The sequence below is a fragment of the Cyanistes caeruleus genome, chromosome 5 (genome assembly GCF_971803275.1).
Source record: "Cyanistes caeruleus chromosome 5, bCyaCae1.hap1.1, whole genome shotgun sequence".
NCBI classification, from domain to species: Eukaryota; Metazoa; Chordata; class Aves; order Passeriformes; family Paridae; genus Cyanistes; species Cyanistes caeruleus.
The window spans coordinates 28,661,459-28,680,662 of record NC_141705.1 but is presented as its reverse complement, the minus strand read 5'-3'; positions in this window follow the sequence as shown (position 1 = coordinate 28,680,662).

Below are 19,204 nucleotides of genomic sequence, written 5' to 3'. Positions count from 1 at the left end.
TATATCTCCCTCTTTCAGTCTGAAATGGTATTAGTTTGACTTGCTTTTAAACTCAAAATAAAGCTATAAATTTCCTTTGGATTAATTATTTTCTTCACAGTATCTTTTAATCCTACTTAGTCTTTTTCCTTGATCAGTTTTTAAAGATTTGAGTGATTAATCCTACCTGTCCCAAGAACAGAGCTAAGAAGTGAGACTTTATTTTTCATAGTTGCCACATTTCCCAGAATAGGCAAACCTGTGACAGAAGCAAGACAATTTTGAAGCAGTTTATGAAGAGGTAGAGGTTTTCTCCAGTTCATTTTTATTTCATTTATGTCTTAAGGCAAATCTGAGCATTAAGAGTTACTTCCATCCCTTCATTTGTCTATTCTATGCTTCCCTTTTTGATTTGAGTGATGATCTTGGTAAATATTCAGAGCATTCAGCTGTATGTCTGCCATCTGCTTCTTGCCAGAGACTTGCTTGTCTGTGCCTGCCACATAGGCACATTGAGGCTTTTCCTCAAAATCTATCACTTGATGCTGACATTTGAAATTTAAAAGAGGCTTACACCAATACCTTGGTCTTTCAAATCTGTCTCAGGGTTCATGTACACATAGTTTAATAAAATTCACAAAGTTATTAAAAAAAATCCTCTCTATCCTTATTAGTTAGCTTTATCTGGAGCCACTTTTAAAACTAGGCAAGACTAATGTTACAACTCAAGTTTATAACAAAAATCTTTGATTACAAAGATGGCAGGTGGAAAATGTTGTCAACAAAAGTAATCATAAAGCACCATAACAACTCCAAATTATATTTAATAGCAGTTAATTTTCATCTTAGCACTTCTCTTCCAAGAATCTCAAGGATAGTTTTGGCTTTGAAAGCTACAGAAAATAACATTCCCATTGCTCATAGACTGTCTGACACTGTTACATCAAAGTAGTCTGAATGTTTAGCATGTTACCTCTTTGTTTCACAGTTCTGAGTATCTTTTATCCCTTTTTGCTCCAGATAAAATATGCTCTACCTTTTCTTCTGAAGCTTAAGAAATGTAATTGACTTTTTCTCATGTGTGTTCTTAATTTACATACTTTTATTAAAATTGTTTTGGAAACTCCTGTTTCCTCCAGGTTTCTCCTGAGTTACTTCTGTTGCCAATAAAGGCTCTTTGCCTTTAGGAAATAGTTATGGAGTAACTGAAGACCACTGAAGTTTTATAAAGAATGAATTTGAAGATAGCACCTCAGCCAGTAGTAAAATTTGGTTTTGTCTTGCCCCAGAGGAAACAATAAATTTTAATAAATCTCCTTCAGGTCAGATAAATATGCTTAATAAATTACTTCCAGGTCATACCCTGGGCTTTGGAGATCATCCAGAGATCTTCCAGTCTCCTTTGACTGTCTCCACTTGATGTGCCTGAGCTGTTGAGGCTCCAGGTTACTATAGCTGCAGAGAGCTAGTGCAGGAGGAGATAAATGCTCTGAATGTGCTTATAGTAGTGTTCATACCAATGAATATATGTTATGCCGTGGCTTCAGCTTTACTGTCTGTTTCCTACTGTGATTTTCTGTATTCTTAGTCCTTTGCAAAACAATGTTGCTGATTAAATCAATGCCAAAGCTGGAAAATCTTAAACTGTCAGTAGAGAATTTTGGTTTTAATAGCCCATGCCTCTTTTTCTGTATACATGTTTACATATATATATGTAAATAAATAAATATTTATTTATAAGCATAAATATTCAGAATTTCTAATCTGATTGTGTCAAAGATACTTTAACTAACATAAAAACTGGAAAAAGATGAGATGCAGGAGAAAACTTAACCCATTAAAAACCACCCCACCTCCTCTATTAAAATGACACTTGCCTCCTTTAAACAGTCTTTTAAAATATTAACAGAAACCATTCTATATTCACTTCCACAACAGATGGGATGGAAGGAAAGGCATGGTTAGGACCCCAAATCCTGCAGATTCCTAAACAAGTGATGCAATATGCAGTTGACAGTCTGGTTTATTGCTGCAGAACAAAGAAGCAAAATATAATTAATTTTTCTTATGCTCATCCTTGTCCAAGAAACAGAACTGAGAAAAAAGGATCCCAAAAGAACATACTCCTTTAGATGTGAGCTGTGTATATAATAAATTTGAAGTAGCATTTTTATGCCTTGCCTAATTACTTACTTGAGTTATGCTTCAGTAACTTTAGAACAGCTATTTAACTGTTTTTTGTTTAATTGCTGAGAGTAGCATTTAAATCTCACTCACTTCAGTACCAGCATTCATCACAGTCAATTTATATAGAATTATTATTTGTGAAAGAACAAAAATCTTTTTTTCCATTTTTTTTCGCCTTGCAGTTCGTTTAGGTACCTTGGATAGCACTGATCTGGAGTTTCTTGACAAGCTGTTAATTATCTCAGTTTTATTATTCTAGTAACTATCTTAATTTTAATGTAATAAGATTTAAGAATGAAGTAGATTTAGAAATAGTTATTCCTTTGACTAAAGTACTGGAAGGTATAAAGTTCTGTTGTGTCTGTATGGGACCACAAAGAGCAGTGCTGAGATAGCCACTGCTATTAATCTAAATTTTAGCTTTTACTTTGTTCTGCCTCCTGATTCTTGACTGTGTGGTTGCACATGTAACTTTGAAATTATCTTTAAGTACTTCTCAGTGGATTTGCAATGTCTGGTTGTTTGTTTTAGATGTAGGGGAGAAAGGTGGGAATAAAGTTGTGAGTGCGTGTGTGTACGTGTGAGTATATAGATGTATATGGACAAAGTACAGAGTAACTGAGCAGCAGTGAAACACCCTCTTTCAAAATCTTCTGGAGGTCTGAGTGATATGTTTTATCACCAAAATTTAGAGAAAAAAATTAGAGAAAAAACTCTAAGCTCTCATCCAACATTCTTTTCACCTTTCCTCAACAATCTGTAATGGAAGAATGGGTTGAATGCTTAGATAACTGCATCTAGTTTCAGGTATTTTTTTGGTTTTGTTGGTTTGTTGTTTTTGTTTTTTGAGGTGGTGGTGTTTGTTTTTCCCATTTGAACACATTTTACTTGGTTCTCAAAAACTGGAATTGATAAGTTGCCCAAATTTCAAAATAGGAAATGGAATTCTATTTTTTTTCTCTGGAAAATATATAAACAAATGTGCTTGCCTTTATGAAGTGTTCAGATAAAGCATGTTCATAATTTTCCATGAAAATTTGCAGAATCATAGCTGAAAATTATATTTCTGCAACACAGGATGAAAGGGCCTCCTTTCTAGGTGTTGCAAGTTGACATAAACATCTCTTCCAAACTTTTAGCTTCCTTGGAATCAGTAGTGCATGAGTACTGCATGATTTGTATATTTACACAGGTATAAAAGGAATCAAACTAGAAGGAAAAGGCCAGGTGTTGGAGAAAATTAGTATAATTTTCAGATTTTCTTCTTGAAAACACAATTATTTTGGAGCAGTGTAACAGATACATAACCACTGCATGTCTCAAGATATGATGGACAGATCATTCAAGTATATAAGTCCATTCATGTACTTCTGCAGATGTGTTGATTTTCAGGAGAAAAATATATATTTAATAAACAAAATACAGCATTGATCTTATTTCACTCTTGTTAGGCTTAGAAGCCAAACATTTTGAACAATCAATAGTGTTATTTAGAATATAAATTGCAGAGTCTTACAGGTATTTGAGCATATCAAGCTTCAAATTATACACATATCAAATGATATGTGAAAATTACAATCCAGACTTTCTCAAAACTTTATATATGAATCTCTCTCATGATGTAGGGAGGTGGGGATGTGAGATTTGTGCTTCCTTTATTATAAATTTTCTTAAACATGACAGTCAGAGATAACAGTGGCAACAATCTTAATCTGTAATGGGTTTATTTTCCTTCCTAATCTTTTGTTGGGGAACTTGCATAGGAAAGGAAAGAACAGTGTTGCTGTGGAGATATGAAAGCTACCAGACAGTGAGCAAGGAGACTGAAGCAGACAGGGAGGAAAAAGTGATTAAACTGAAGAGTGGGAAAAGAGGTGTTTTGTTGTCATTGTTTGTTTGTTGGATTTTTGTGGTTTTTTATTTCTATAAAGCAAAAATGGGAAAAGTCTGACAGGGACACAAAGGGACACACATTACCAGTGACAGACGTTTAAGAGTGAAATAGAGCTGGAATCATAAGCTAATACTGACCTACTTTTTAATGTGTGTAAATATGCTGTGTGAAAATACTGTGGCATTTTCTCTGTATGTCACTTTTAAAAGCATTCACTATTTTTTTTTATTTAAATAATTTATTACCTTAGACCTGTCTCCCACATAAAAAAAGTTCATAAAGTCACAACTAGTGTTTTTCTCAGGCAGTTTTCAACTTCGGGAGTAGTAAACATCTTACTGTACTACTAAGAAATAACCCCCTCCCCACAGAACAAATAGAATGCATTTCAAAAAGAATGCAATAAGACATAATTTCAGTATAACTTGCTAGTGGTGTGTTCTCTAGCCAAAAGCACTTCATGGTAAATTATTGCTTTACAGTATAGAAGACCCAAGTGAAGAGAAGATTGCAGATTTTGCATCAGGAGGTACCTGACTTTATTTGGAGTCACCTATTTGGCTCAGCAGTGAAACTAGATATAAAATTTGCGAAAAATATGGACTTTCAGGTCTGATTCACCCTATGAATCTTCTACTTTCTCACATGGACATAACTTCAGGGAGCTGGGGCAGGCAAGGGCAAAGAAAAGCCTTGTGAGACAAATTTGGATGATGGCAAGAAGAAATAATATGACAGAACTAGAGACAGTGATGAGCTGAGATAAAGAAATGGTGGCAGTCTTGCTTAGAAGAGCTGAAGCATGTTGAGGGAACTGTGAGGAGGTCTCGTGAGCACTGAGAGAGCTGTGAGGTCTTGAGCCCAGCCTGGGGAAAAATGAGGATGAAATGGGGAGACTGATTGTGTCTGCTCTGGAGTTCACTGCCAATAGGTGGTTTGACTGCTAATACTTTTCTGTTCTTTGGAGGTTGTGTTTGAAGTCTGTGAATGAATGTTGCTTGTTCCACCTCCTGTGCTAGTCTGTGGTGATATCTTGCTGTTTCTAGAGAATCCTCTCTATACTCACACAACAGCTTTGGAAAAGATTTTAATGCTTCAGTTCTGGTGCCAAGCTCTGCAGGCATCTCAAAAAAAATGCCATACATGGAACGTTATTTTAATTTCTGAATTGAAAAGTGGGCAAATTTTGCTCTGATGATGTTATTTATGGCTTCTTTCATGTCTTAAGCAGCTGGTTTTGCAAGCTTACCCTTTGTTAAAGGTTTTGTGTGTTAGCCTGTGTCAGTACGAATGTATGAAACTCGTGCTTGGTTGAAGTTAATGGAATTTTTCTGGAATTTCATTTGGATTATCATGCTGCTCCAGGTGTTCTGTGCCTTTTAAAAATAAATACATTAAAAATAAAATAAAAAAATCTAAGTCTTCATATCCACCCAGTATGCAACTTCATCTTTTGGGTTTGTTCACTGTCATAGGCTCTCACCAAAGTGACAAGTTATATCAAAATTTTAATCTAGTAGCTCAGAAAACTTCCATATGAGGCACTGTGAGAACCTGTCTGTACATGGGTCTGGCCAGCATGTGTCTACATTGCACATTAAAACCTCTATTTAAAGGGCAAACAGGGCCACTTAACAGGGTTTTAGATAATCTCCACCTGTTACAGTGGAATGATTCTGCAACCATTTAAAATTTTTAGCCATCAAACAGGGAAAATGTGTAATTTTTTTGTCTCTGGGGTCTTCTCTATGACAGCAATTAAAGATTTTTCTATTAACTACATGATAAGTATATCTACTTTTCTATCTAACTGATATGGATATTAGCCAGAATGTTACACTAATAGCTCTGCAGGAATATTCAGGTTCAGATCTTGAGTTTTCAGGATAACTTTCTGCACTTGTACTTTTTAACTATATTTGTCTTGCTTTTTGGTACAAATATGTCTTACATATTAATTACATATTTCTAAATTTATTTAGCTCTGAAAACAAAACAATCAAGCATTGACTCCACCATCCAGACTGCAAATCTAACTGAAGATTAAGACGACTAAAGCAAATCCAGATTAATGAGAAGTTATTTTGCATAATGTTTCTTTTAACAGCTTAGCATGGCTTTAGCATGGCTTTAATTGCAGAAAAAAATTGCACCTGTATATTGTATTTTCCATTTTAAATGTCAGTTTTTTAGTTTACATTCAAATATATTCTGTCTGCATATATGAATGTATAAATGAATTTATAGATTCCATCTTAACAGCATCTTCTATTATATTAAATTATAAGTAAAAGATTTTTCTTTAGCTTTTAATTGCATAGAGGCTGGTTTTTGAGATCAATTAGGAGAGAATCACCTGGCAGCAGAATAAGTCATATTCTCCTGGGACATTATGAGACTGTTCATTCCTATTTTCAGGTCCAGGTTTTCAAACCCAGAGACTGGAAGTTCAGTTTACTCTGTGGCTGGAAAGAAGCCGTACTCTGTCCTGTGAGTAGACAAGTGTTTCAAATTTCTGTGGGACACTTTCATTATAAGAGAGAGCTTGTATCATTTTAAAGAGCTTTAGCAATTATGAGGTCACTTGGTTTGTAAAGGTCATGCTCTCTCCTTTGTGTTTCACCTGGTAGAAGTGGAGAAGGAAAAAAAAAAAGGAAATTTTGCAGAGACTTAAGCTCTTATCAACTTCAGTAGTTTTCTTATGTGGGTCATCCCATCTCCCCCCTGCTTCCTCTTTAGTCTTCTCAGTGTATGTGTTAGCATCTTTTTTGTTGAGGGAAGAGAGAGATGAGACCATAAAGATAACACTCAAAAGTAACATCAATCAAGTAAAGAGAGAAACTTCATTACAGTCCTTTTTAAGAAGAGAATATATTCTGTTTGAGTGCATTATTTTTTTTATAGTGCTTTCTAATCTATATTGTTTATATAGGGAGACTCTGGGCACACTAAAAAACTGAAAATATTTCCTCCAATTGCTGTCCATGATATCTTCACATTTTGACGTAATTGTGTGCAGGCTTCTACATGCAGGTTGAATAAATGTGACAGTTTCTGCTTCTTAAAAGAAATAATCTATCAGCTTTGTGTAATTGTATTTTTCACAGTTCTGTCAACCAGGAAAAGTCTTTGACTAATAAGTAGTGCTCAGATTTAACTAAAGATGCATACACCACTAAAACTGGCAACTCTTACCTGAATAAAGAAAATAAACAGATTAAGCAAGAAGACACTGTGGTGCTCTAATTCATTAATTAGTTATAAGGAAGCTGTCCTGGTTTTGGCTGGAATAGAGTGAATTTCCTCGCAGTGGAAGGTACAGTGCTGCATTTTGGATTCATTACGAGAATAATGTTGACAACACATGGATGTTTTGGTTGTGGCTAAGTAGTATTTGCCCTAAGTCAAGGACTACTTTTTTTTTCAGCCTTATGTTCTGCCATTGTGGACGTGCACAAAAACGCTGGGGGGAGAGCACAGCAAGGACAGGTGACCTGAACTGGCCAAAGGGATATTCCATAACATAAAACATCAGGCCCAGTATATAAACAGGGGACTTACCTGAAAGAGGGATGGGCTTAGGCATTGGTCAGTGAGTGATTAGCAATTATAGTATGCATCACTTTCTTTCTTGGGTTTTATTTATTATTATTGTTAATACTATTACTGTTATGTACTATTATTATTATATTTCACTGTGTTGCAGTTACTAAAATTTTCTTTACTTACAGGTTTTACTTCTGGTTCTCCTCCCCATTGCACTTGACTGGGGGGGTGAGTGAGGGCTGCATGGTGCCTAGTTGACATTTGGGCTTAAATCACGGCATAAGCAAAAGAAACACAGTCTTTGCTTTTGCAGTGACCAGTCTGACAGCATTGCAACAACTTTAGATTTTCTGCTTATTCCACTGTTATTGCTGAAAGACAGATATATAGTTTGCATTTTGTTGGAATAATACTCCTTTCTGTGTGAAAGAGAAAAATGAAAATACAAATTTGATCTATAAATAGACTATGAAAACTGGAAAACCTTCCCTCCAATGTGTGCCTGTGGGAAAAGGAAAGATTAGTCTTTTGAGAAGCCAACATTATATATACCAAAAGAATAAATGTCTGATTATCATTTCTATATGGCTGCAGTAACATATTGATGTTTTTTTCTCTAATTAAACTTGAATAATAGATGCTTCCTGAAGGTTAAATATGAAAATTTGTTTTTATGGAACAAATACTGATACTTGCCTATAACTGAAGTCATAGGCAAGTTCCTAGGAGTGTAAGGTCTGAATTTTTTTCTTTCCTGATTTTATTTTTTTTTTTTTATCCTGAGGGTTGTAGTCCTAACTTCTTAAGGAGAAATTCCCTATACACTTTTAGGTCACTTACCAGTGTGCTTGATGGTCTCTGAGTCACTGTTGCTATTACTTCTGGTCAAGAGAGGCTGGTGATGTAGATGCCAGATATAGCCCTCCTGCAGAGAGGTCTGAGGAGGGGAACCACTGCAATACCCAGATGAGGTAGAAATAGTGAAATCAGAGAATGCCATCATTGCCTAAGGAAAGACTGACAAACTAGACAACTATTTCAGAACTAACAGTGTTCTCTGTAATTGTTTTATTGAAGCTGATCAGCCTCACATATTGGGAAAATATGTATGTCAAATCAAATGTGCATAGTCCTTTGATGTTTGAATAAATGATAGCGCTACTGTGGTTATCTTTGTCAGAGGCACACTTTTCAAAGAGGAAAGGAGATGTGGAAGTGTGTGCTGACTGCCTAACTGTGTTAGGGACCAGCTTTAGCATGACCAAGATCATGTGCCAGACAAAGAATTCTGCTCACGTGCAACTGTTCTGTCCTGACTACAACTGCAACTCAGTCATGGCAAAACCAGTGCTGAGCATAAACAGCTAGAGCCACACTTCTGCAGTTGAGAGTACTCAAGATGATTCATGTGATTCTTACAGAATTAGCTACGTAAAAAATAAACTTGGATTGTAGCTAGATATTACTTGGAGATAAATTAAGCTAGAAATCTTTCCATTGAAAGAAAAAAAATGTGGTAGGAAATTGAAATTTTCTTAAACTGTGTTGAGAGGAACAACAACTATTTATGGTAGTGTAAAAAATAGGTTTTTTACTTTAGCAAATTCTCTGAACTGGTTAGGTTGTAGTATATGTGCTCATATGAGCTGATTTTAGAACTCAGAAGCTCTTTTATGAAATCAGATCTCATGAGTTTAGAATATCATATATAATATGTATAATATAATACATAATTGGCTACTCCATAGATCACAAAAGCAAAAAATGTCTGGGGACTACCTTGTGTGTTAAGATTTTAAGGAGACCTATGATATAAAATTTTCCAGATTTTTTTTGTTTTCTAGCATTTTTGACAACTTACTTTCAGTATCTTGAATATGTTTGGATTCAGAGGTGTCATTTAACTTAACTAGGTAGAGTGTGCCATCATCCTCAAATAGTGATGTAAGCCAGCAAGGGAAAGAGAGGTGCTTGGACTTGTTTATTGAGAGAAATATAACATGTATGTTTCTGAATACACAGGGCTCAGTTACCTAATGCGTAGATATATACCATATAGTTCACAGTTAAAATTATTCCATTAAATTACCACTGAAATGGACTTGATGATGATTCTCAGAAGACTAGAAATGGACCGTGCATATAAACACATGCCATTATAAGAAATTTTCTCTTTTATTTGATTTAGGAAATATGTTGGAGTTGTTTATTAAAATCATAGAACGGTTAGGGTTGGAAGAGATCTTTAAAGGTCGTTTATTCCAATCCCCCTGCAATGAGCAGGGACATCTTGAATTAGATCAGGTTGCTAAGAGTCCCATCCAACCTGAGCTTGGATGTTTCCATAGACTGAGCATCTACCAAAACTCTGGGCAACTTCTCCAGTGTCTCGCCACCCTCTCAGTAAACAATTTCTTCCTTACAGTCTGATTCTGTCTTCTTTTAGTTTAAAGCAAGTACCCCATGTCCTATTGCAAGACTAAAAAGTCTGTTTCCATATTTTGTATAAGCCCCCTTTAAGTACTGAAAGGCCTCAGTAAGGTCTCCTGAGAGCCTTCTCTTCTCCAGCTTGAACAAACACAAATCAATCAGGCTTTCCTCATAGCAGAGGTGCTCCCTCCCTCTGATTGTCTTTGTGGCCTGCTGTTATCTTGCTTCCACAGGTCAGTATCCTTCCTTGGGCTGACCTCAGAGCTGGATGCAGTGTTCCAGGTGCTGCCACAGGAGAGCAGAGGGGCAGGATCCCCTCCCTCCCCTGCTGCCCACGCTGCTCTGGATGCAGCCCAGGACACATTTGGCTTTCTGGGCTGTGAGTGCCCATGGTTGGGTCATGTCCCACCCACCTCTCACCCACCAGCACCCCCAGATCTTTCTTGGCAGGGCTGCTCTGAGTCTGCTCATCCCCAGCCTGTGCTGATAGTGGCAGTTGCCCCAGCTCAGGTGCAGCACCTTGTACTTGGTCTTGTTAAATGTCAGGAGATTCCCGTATGCCTACTTCTCCTGCTTGTCCAGGTCCCTCTGGATGGCATCCCATCCTCCAGATGTGTCAACCACACCACACAGCTCAGAAATATACAGAGATTAAATGGGAGTTGATTATTTTATAAATGTCTTAAGGTTCAAATAGCTTCTTTGGTGAAATAGAACAGAAAATATTTCCTGTATTTATTTCCTTTGGAATGATTTTTTTTTTATTATTTCTGGATTTCACAGAGAAACTTTATATATAAAATGGTTATTCCACAGCTCCCATACACCCTGTTGAACACTGAAATTCCAGCATTAAGAGCTCTGTAAATGATAATTACTTTACCATGTTAAAGTGCATGAAATTGATATCCATTTGCTGGGTTAGGGAAAATAATCTTGTTTAAAATAATGTATGATTTTATATTTCTCCAAGCATGTGCTGATACTGAATTGTATAAGCATTAATTGTTTATACACCTGCAAACTTAACTGTCAATGTTGCTTGAAGATAGTTGCAAGTTGTTAAATTAGGACATGATAAAGATACTGTACTTCTCCCAACTTTCTTTCCTGTCCAGAGACTATTTTTTTCTAAGTGCTCTATCCTCCACTGAGGGCAGAAACTTTTCTGTCTGACAGTGCAGCACATATACAAAAGGGATTCCAACATTTTTCCAAACTACCAATTATTAAAAATAAGCTTTTGAAAATACTTGCTGCTTGATTTTCTTAGAATTACTTTTTCTTATGAAGCTGAAAGGGCAGTTTTGGAGTAGATAAAGTGGATGTTCATTCATGTTTTTAATATTATCCAAACTGGAGTGACATATTTCTGCACTTGTAGCATTCTGAGCCTCTCTTTTGAGGTAAAGTTGGTCAAAGAAAACTTTTTCTATACCAAAATATTTTTATTTTAAACTGTGCAGTACCTAAAAATTAGGGCATGTAATAAATTAATGATAACATATAATATCTCTTGAAACTTTGTCCTACTATTTTAATATTATTTTAGTATTTTATATTTATTTTAGTATTTTATAGGTAGTATTTCTACAATGTTTTGTCACTGGTTTAGCCCAACATGCAACTAATAGATGTAAGTGCTGATCAGGAAGAATTTACTAACTTTTTGCATTCATGTGTTTGTCCTTTGGACTTTGTGAATCTGAGAGGCAATAAGAATATGCACCCAAGAAAGAGTAAAAAAATCTTTAGCAAACCAGAGATAGTCTCTGTCTGCCAGTTATAAACCACCATAAATTACAATTTCAAAATTACCTTCATAAATGTAGCCACCATAACTGTGCTGCTTGACTGAATTGTTTTTAAAGCACATTACTACTTAAATGGCAGATAAATGAAACTTTTCCCTGTTAAACTAGTGAATTTCAGCAAGTCATTTCTTCAAGTATCTTCACTTGAAAAAGTCAGAAATTCATTAGGGAAGACTGAGAAAAAAACATTGTTCTTTTCCATGCAGCTCTTTCCTGGTGTGAAATAGTTTTGCTCTCTTGCTGAGCCCAAATGATGGTTGAAAAAGGCACAGGAGCAAATTAACTAAAAATAGTAGGACAGAACAGTGCAGGAAGAAATAAGAGAAAAGACTGAGGGAACAAAAAATGTAACTAAAGAAACACAAAAAGACAGAAGGAACTGGAAACACAGATGTCAAGAGGAAAAGAGAAAACAAAAAACTAATACAGGAAAGACTAAAAGCAAATGATACTTCATTAGATTTCTTTAACTGCTGTTAAAGATTTGTTTGAAATCGTTTCTTATAACATTAATTCTCTTATAGGTCTTAATTTTGTGTAAAACAATACAAATAAATGTAAAACATTTTACAATTAGAAAAGTATTATTAAATACAGCATTTATAAAACATATACCACTTTTCAGATAAAATAATTTATTTAAAATTGATGTCATTGTATCACTGGGATTTAGATATGTATGATGGTTATGTGTCCACAGCAAACCAAAGATTAAAATAATGGTTTTTTATCAATTAAAATATAGTTCAAGTTAAATGAAAAAAAAAACCTTTTAAAAGGAAGGGGGTATGTCTAATCTGGCTACATGTGAGGAAATGTGTATTTGCATTATGACTCTGGTGACTGGGACTGTCTTGTTTCTCAGACTCTGATAAATTTCTGTTCGCAAAATTATACTGATGAGCTACTTCTGTTTTTCACAAAATGGTATGGGCTCAGGGCCTTGTTCTTCTTGTTGGACTGAAAGTCACTTTCTGAATTCTGTGTCTGCTCTGTGTTTATCTTGTGTGTGTGCTGTGAAATACTCTCTCTGCAAATATTTGCTCTGCAAATCTTTTCCTTCATTGTGAATTTATTTATGCTGTCCTGGTTTAACCCCAGCCTGCAACTGAGCACCACAGATCCACTTGCTCAATCCCTGTGATGGGATGGGGGAGAGAATTAGAAGGGAAAAATGAGAAAACTCATAGGTTGAGATAAAGACAGTCTAATAGGGAAGGTAAAAGTGTGCACACAAGCAAAGGAAAACAAGGATTTCAATTACCCTTTCCAATGGGCAGTCAGGTGTTCAGCCATCCCCAGGGAAGCACGGCTTCAGTGCACATAAGGGTGACTTGGGAAGGCAAATTACATGGCTCTAAATACCCTCCCCACCTTTGTTCTTCTTCCCTCCACATTATGTACTCAGTGTGGTATCATGTGGTCTGGAATATCCCTTGGGCAGTTGGGGTCAGCTGTCCTGGCTGTTTCCCCTCCCAACTCCTTGTGCACCCCCAGGCCCCTCACAGGTGAGGTGGGATGAGGAACAGAAAAGGTGCTGGCTCTGTGTAAGCGCTGCTCACAAGTAACAGAAATATCTCTGAGGTACCAGCACTGTTTTCAGCACAAAACATCTCTGCATACCAGCTACTCTCAAAAAAAAAAAAAAAAAAAAAATAGCTCTACCCTAGCAAAAACTAGCAGAGATACAGAACTTAAAATCAAGAACATCAGTTCAGCAGCTTTCCCTGACTTTACTCCCTGCAACAGAGTATGTACTGAGGATAAACAAAAGGGAAGGTCATCAGCTGATATGAAAATACACAAATGTATTTTTGAATTCTTAGTTTAGGAAGATGCAATCTATGCTATAAATTCTGAAATATCTAGTAAAGCTGACAGGCTTATCAGTTGGCAAGGCAATCAGTCTGGTTGTCATTGGCTCCAGCACACTTTTTTGTGAGCTGAGTGATGAGATTTCCTCCAAGGACATGAAAGGCAAGCTTAAAAGTGGGAAAGTAGAGTGCTATAGTTAAAATATGAAGAGTTATAGATAAGTATTTAAGGGTGAAAAGAAAGCCACGGGTATCACATATTTCTACAACTCAACCTATTAATTTTTCTTCTTTTATTTTTCTTTCTTCATTTTCAGAAAAGGAAACTTATTGGTTAAGAGGAGTTTCTAAATAGCTGGTTACACAACTTGCTTAGGATTGTGTAAACTAACAAGTGCTGTAACTGATTTTTCTCACAAAAGTTTTCCATTTGCTAAGTTAGTACAAGGAAAGGGTAGGCTAGTCTACATAGTGATGTGTGACATTAATTCTACTTACATCATGTCATGTTTTAACATGCAGTCTGGCTGTACCTGCCCTTTTGGAGTACTGTTTTGGTGTGCCTAGTTATAGGAATATGACTCTAATTCATCAGCTGTGCCGTTCCATCCATTCATGCTGCACCAAATGGGTAAAAAAGTAAAATTCTTTTTGCATGGGAAGTTGTGAGATGGTTCTAAGGGCACAGCTGAAGTGGCTGCTGATTCTTTTACAAGTTGGCTCCAAGAGCCTCCAGCAACTGCCTCTGAAGGAACTGCTTTGGTCACAGCTAAACCTGACCCAAAACCGCCTTTCCTCCCTGTTTGATCAAACAGAAGGGGAAACAAAACCCAAAAGCCTTATGCAATTTATTCTGCAGGTATTACTGAAATTCCAAGTTGTCTCTTTGAGGACTTGAGAAATGGAGGCTGCAGAAGGAAGGGGAATTTTCAAAAATATTAGAAGTCCATTTACATAGTGATCCCATCTTTTTTGGGTGTTAAGTCTCAGGAGAATTGTGGGAAGCCTGCTTGAAGGAAGGAAAAGTGAGAGAGGCAAATATAGTCTTTTACTCCAGCAGCTGCAAGAGCTGTTCTGAACAGAGAGCAGAACTGTAGGCTTGCTATAAACAGCTGTCTTACTTAAAAACTAAAATGCTTCCCTTTTGCTTCCATTTTTTTGGGTATTTTTTTTCTTCTCTGTTTTATACCTACCTGTTTACTACTAAGAGGGCATCTGTCTCCTCTTCTAATCATGATAAAAGGGTGTGGGTCAAATAAAAAGCTGATGGAGAAGACACAAGGGTACCCAGCATTCTGGCCTCTGCATGTATCAGAACTGCTTAACATTTTGATGTGTAATTGGAAAATGCTTATGCAACCATTTTGGCAGAGATGCTTAAGAGAAACAAAGATTGCTAGAACTGCACAATTTGCAGAAAATAACTTTATGCCCTTGTTATTGCCTGGAAACATGGATTTTCAAAGCAAAAGCCACAAGGATGAAAGAGAATAGAAAATGAAAGAAGCATGCATTCCTCTAGCAAAAAACATCCCTTAAATTTCTGTAGTGATTATTTACACACTTTGGCATTTGAAAACCGGAATATTTTTACTCATGTTGTCAAAAAATGGATTTTGCGTTTAAATTAGGATGGAAGGCAATGATGATGTTATAAGATGAAAGTAATAAAACAAAGAAAACCATAAAAGGTTGGCTATGCTTGGCATAAAATAATTGTCAATGGTGGCAAGAGAAATAACATGTACAGCTAGTAGAAGCTATAAAAGCTCTAGAGTATTATTGAAAATACAGGAATTACATATAAATCAAACTACACCTTCTAAAAAAATACCATGCTAATGCTTTAGTGCTAACTACATTACTGAGTGATATCTGTACAATTTCATTTAAACATAAATAATAAATAGCATGTCTTCATGATTCCATATTTTTGATGGAAAATAAAAGTAATAGATTTTTAAAAAAGCAGATGAGTCTGTTTTATAAGGAAGGTAACCTGAACTTAAATCTTGTGAGATTTTATTCCTTTTCAAAAAGTATGAATGTTATAATTGCCTTTCAAGGCTTTAAGTACAACATGCCCTGTCATAGCATACTTTGAAATAATTTATAGGAAAGAGTCCTCACTGCTGTATTTGAATATAAAAGAAGAATTACTTCTTGTAATTTTTTTCTTGATCTCACAATATGGAACAGTATGTAAATTGGTAGGTGAAAAAAACTGTTTTTGCAAAAATGTAGTGATCAAGAAAGATGTTAGAAGCAGCTTTTCTTCCTTTTCTCCATTTATTTCAAGTCTTGAATTAGAGCTAATGAAATAATGAAAGAACCAAACTGAAATGAGCTGAAATAATTAATTTCCTTTTCTTATATTGCCAAAAGAGAGAGCTCATGGGGTTTTTATTAAGTTTTAAGAAAATTTAGTATAAAAATATGTTTTGTTATGAAAGTCACACAATACAGAATCAAATTCTTCCATAGGATTTTATTTTTTTTTTAATCAATCTGGTTCTATGTGCTTAAATTAATCTGGATTACAGCAATGTTAGATGAAAAGCTAAACCACTTTTACTTTCAATTGCTTAAAAATTCTATGAAAAATGTGAATAAATTTAGATTTTGGAGTTTACTTTATGTTGCATTACATTTCAATTAGGAGTATGCACATGATAGTTTATTTTTAACTTTTATTTGATGCACATTACAATGACTTTTTTTCAGAACGTGACTTTCTTATTGTCCAAAGTTTACAGTTATGATTTTCCTACATTTCATTCAGTAGCATTAGGTGTGGTTTCTGTTTATTGCTTGTTTGAAAACATTGCAGAGAGACCACTTGGTGCATAATTAAAAGTTGACCTCAACACTTAAAGCAGATCCTCTAAAACAGGCGAATTTCTGATCAGATTAGGCTGTAAGGAGTTGATTTAATGCTGATGAACTAATCAGCAAACTAATCTGAAACTGCAAACCCTAGGATTTAAAAGAGATATATGAACTTGTTTGTGAATAAGATTGTCTTAAAATTTGCCGTGAATTTTCTAACTCCAGGACTTAAAAAAATGCAAAATAAGGTAGCTGGAAAGGAAAAGTTTCTTCACAGTTCAGTTTTTGCACTAACATATATAGTTAATATATCTGTTTAATGCTAATTGCATAAACATACCTGGTAGAATTCTGGTCTAGTGCTGTCTTCTACCAGGTATAAACTATGCTTACAAACATGCCAAATATAAACTGAAGTAAACATACATCAACTATTTCCTATTAAATTGTCTCAGTACATCTACCCAAAGCAAATAACCAATTGTTCATTAAGTAAGTTTCACACAACCTAAAGTTATTTTAAAAACTTGAATTGCAACAGGCATCAAATTATTATTATTATTATTATTTTTTATATGGAATAGGCAAATTTGGAAGTAACTGACCTTTAAGTGGTAAAACAGTTTGTGCTTTAGATGATGTTGTTAATGAAATTCCATTATAATGAGAATAACATAACAACTATAGTAATTGCATTGCAATAAGGAAATTTTAGCCTTGAAAGATTTAAAAGCTAATTACTGAATGCCACAGTGAAACAAATGAAGCTCTGTTTCTATTGTGGTAATATCTGAATTGCTACTAAGCATTTCCTCAGCAAAGAGGATAAGATAATAATTTCAACGTGATGATAGGCCTAAATATTCCTATTTGAGCTCCAAAATAGTTTTTGCACCTTTATTCTTACTGGCACAGTTGCCTGGTGCACATCTGTAGAACAACTGCCCTGAAGAAAAGGTGAAGTGTTTCTTGGTCAGGATGGGTGATGAAGGAATCACCCTCTTTTACACTGGTGATAGGAATCAGCTGGAGACCTGCCCTGACAAAAGTGCTCTAGAGTCCTGTCTGCCTTGTGCAGGTACAAGCTTGTGGTTAACCCTGCAAAATCATCGTGGATCTCTTGTAGGGTTCTCTCTTGATTAGGGTCATCCCTTTTTCCCCCCCTAAAGTGCCTTTTAGAAAGCTTTCAAGAGTAAAACCTTCATACAATAACACTTCCAAGTGTTATTATTCAAATTTGTGTGAGCAAATTTTGTTACTGATGTGATATACAACACAAGAAAAAACCTGATGTGTAATTTTAAAATTTTTTGATTTACCCTTCATTTTGAACTCTACATAAAAGAAAAACAAAAAAAGGAAAACAAATAGCAGAGTCTGAATTTTGTTTCTCCCTTAGTAATTTAAATTTTAAAATAACCTTAAATTATCTTCAGGGAGATTAACTTACTACTTGAAATTCTATGTTATTTTCCCAAATCAAGTAAGCAAACAGAAGTGTTGTCAGTTAAAGCATTTTGAGTTTATGCCCTTCTTTAAACAGTGGGTATAAGTACTTACCAGGGTGCTTCCAGAAGCTAGCACATGCAGGCTTTCATTGGCATTTCAACATAAACGATTGATGTGGAAAGCAGTATAAAACTCTAGAGCACACGTGTCTGCTTCTGTTGTAAATGCCTTATAGTAGTTTATGATGCTGGCAGTGTATCAGGCTCCTAGATTTTGTGAAGCTGTTGGACTAACAGCACTAGAAGGAAGCATTTTATCTTCCTGGATAGAAGCAAATATCAGAAATGTTGGTGGAACACAGGCTTCACAGCTTTCCAAAAGTACAAACTGCCTCAGCCTCAGGAACTGTAAAACCAGGATTACAATTAGTTGAACCACTGTCTGCTTTCTCACCATGCACAGCAATATTTTTGGGAAGGTGACTATAGGAAGGTAATGTACACAACATCATGGCAACAGGATTATTGTGCAGCATGAATTTAATTAGAGGACATATGCAAGTACTATTTATTTGGATATGGCTAATTTCTTTTGAAAAGGGAAAGAAGACATCAGATATAAAATATTTGAATCTTGGACTGTGTGCCTGTGAGGTATTGTTCTGGCAGTGAGGCTTTGAAGGAGACTGGGTTCCATGGAAAAGGGACATTGAACAACACAAGGTTTCAGAGAGAAATGAACAACAGAGCGTCTCTCTGTGTGTTCTTGATGCAACTCCTTTGGTCCTTTTGCACAGTGATCCACATTGCTTTATTGTTATGAATAACTCTCATCCTCAGAGACCCACAGTGACAGTCCCTCCCTTCATTGAAGGTAATGGGAAATTTTCCAGTAACCTCAATAGAGACAGGAATAAGTCATTTATTCTCTGCTGCTCTAACACATGAAAGCTTGACAAGTCTATGAATAGGTAGTTTCATCCTCTTCTTATTATAGAGTCTGTTTTCAAATATTCAGAATGTATCTTCAATGAGAAAACTTAACTAGACTGTGTTATTTAATTTTTTTTTTTTTCAGACAAAAATATTCAACAGCAATAGTAGTACAAGGTGCATTATTTATATATTTCTGAAAAGACACAACTTCCCAAGCTGGTCCTACTTTTAATGGATACCATGAAGTGAAAACCAGAATAACTTCACATCTCCTAATCATACAATCTAGCTGTAACATTGAACATGAACATTTCTTAAAGTTTTTCC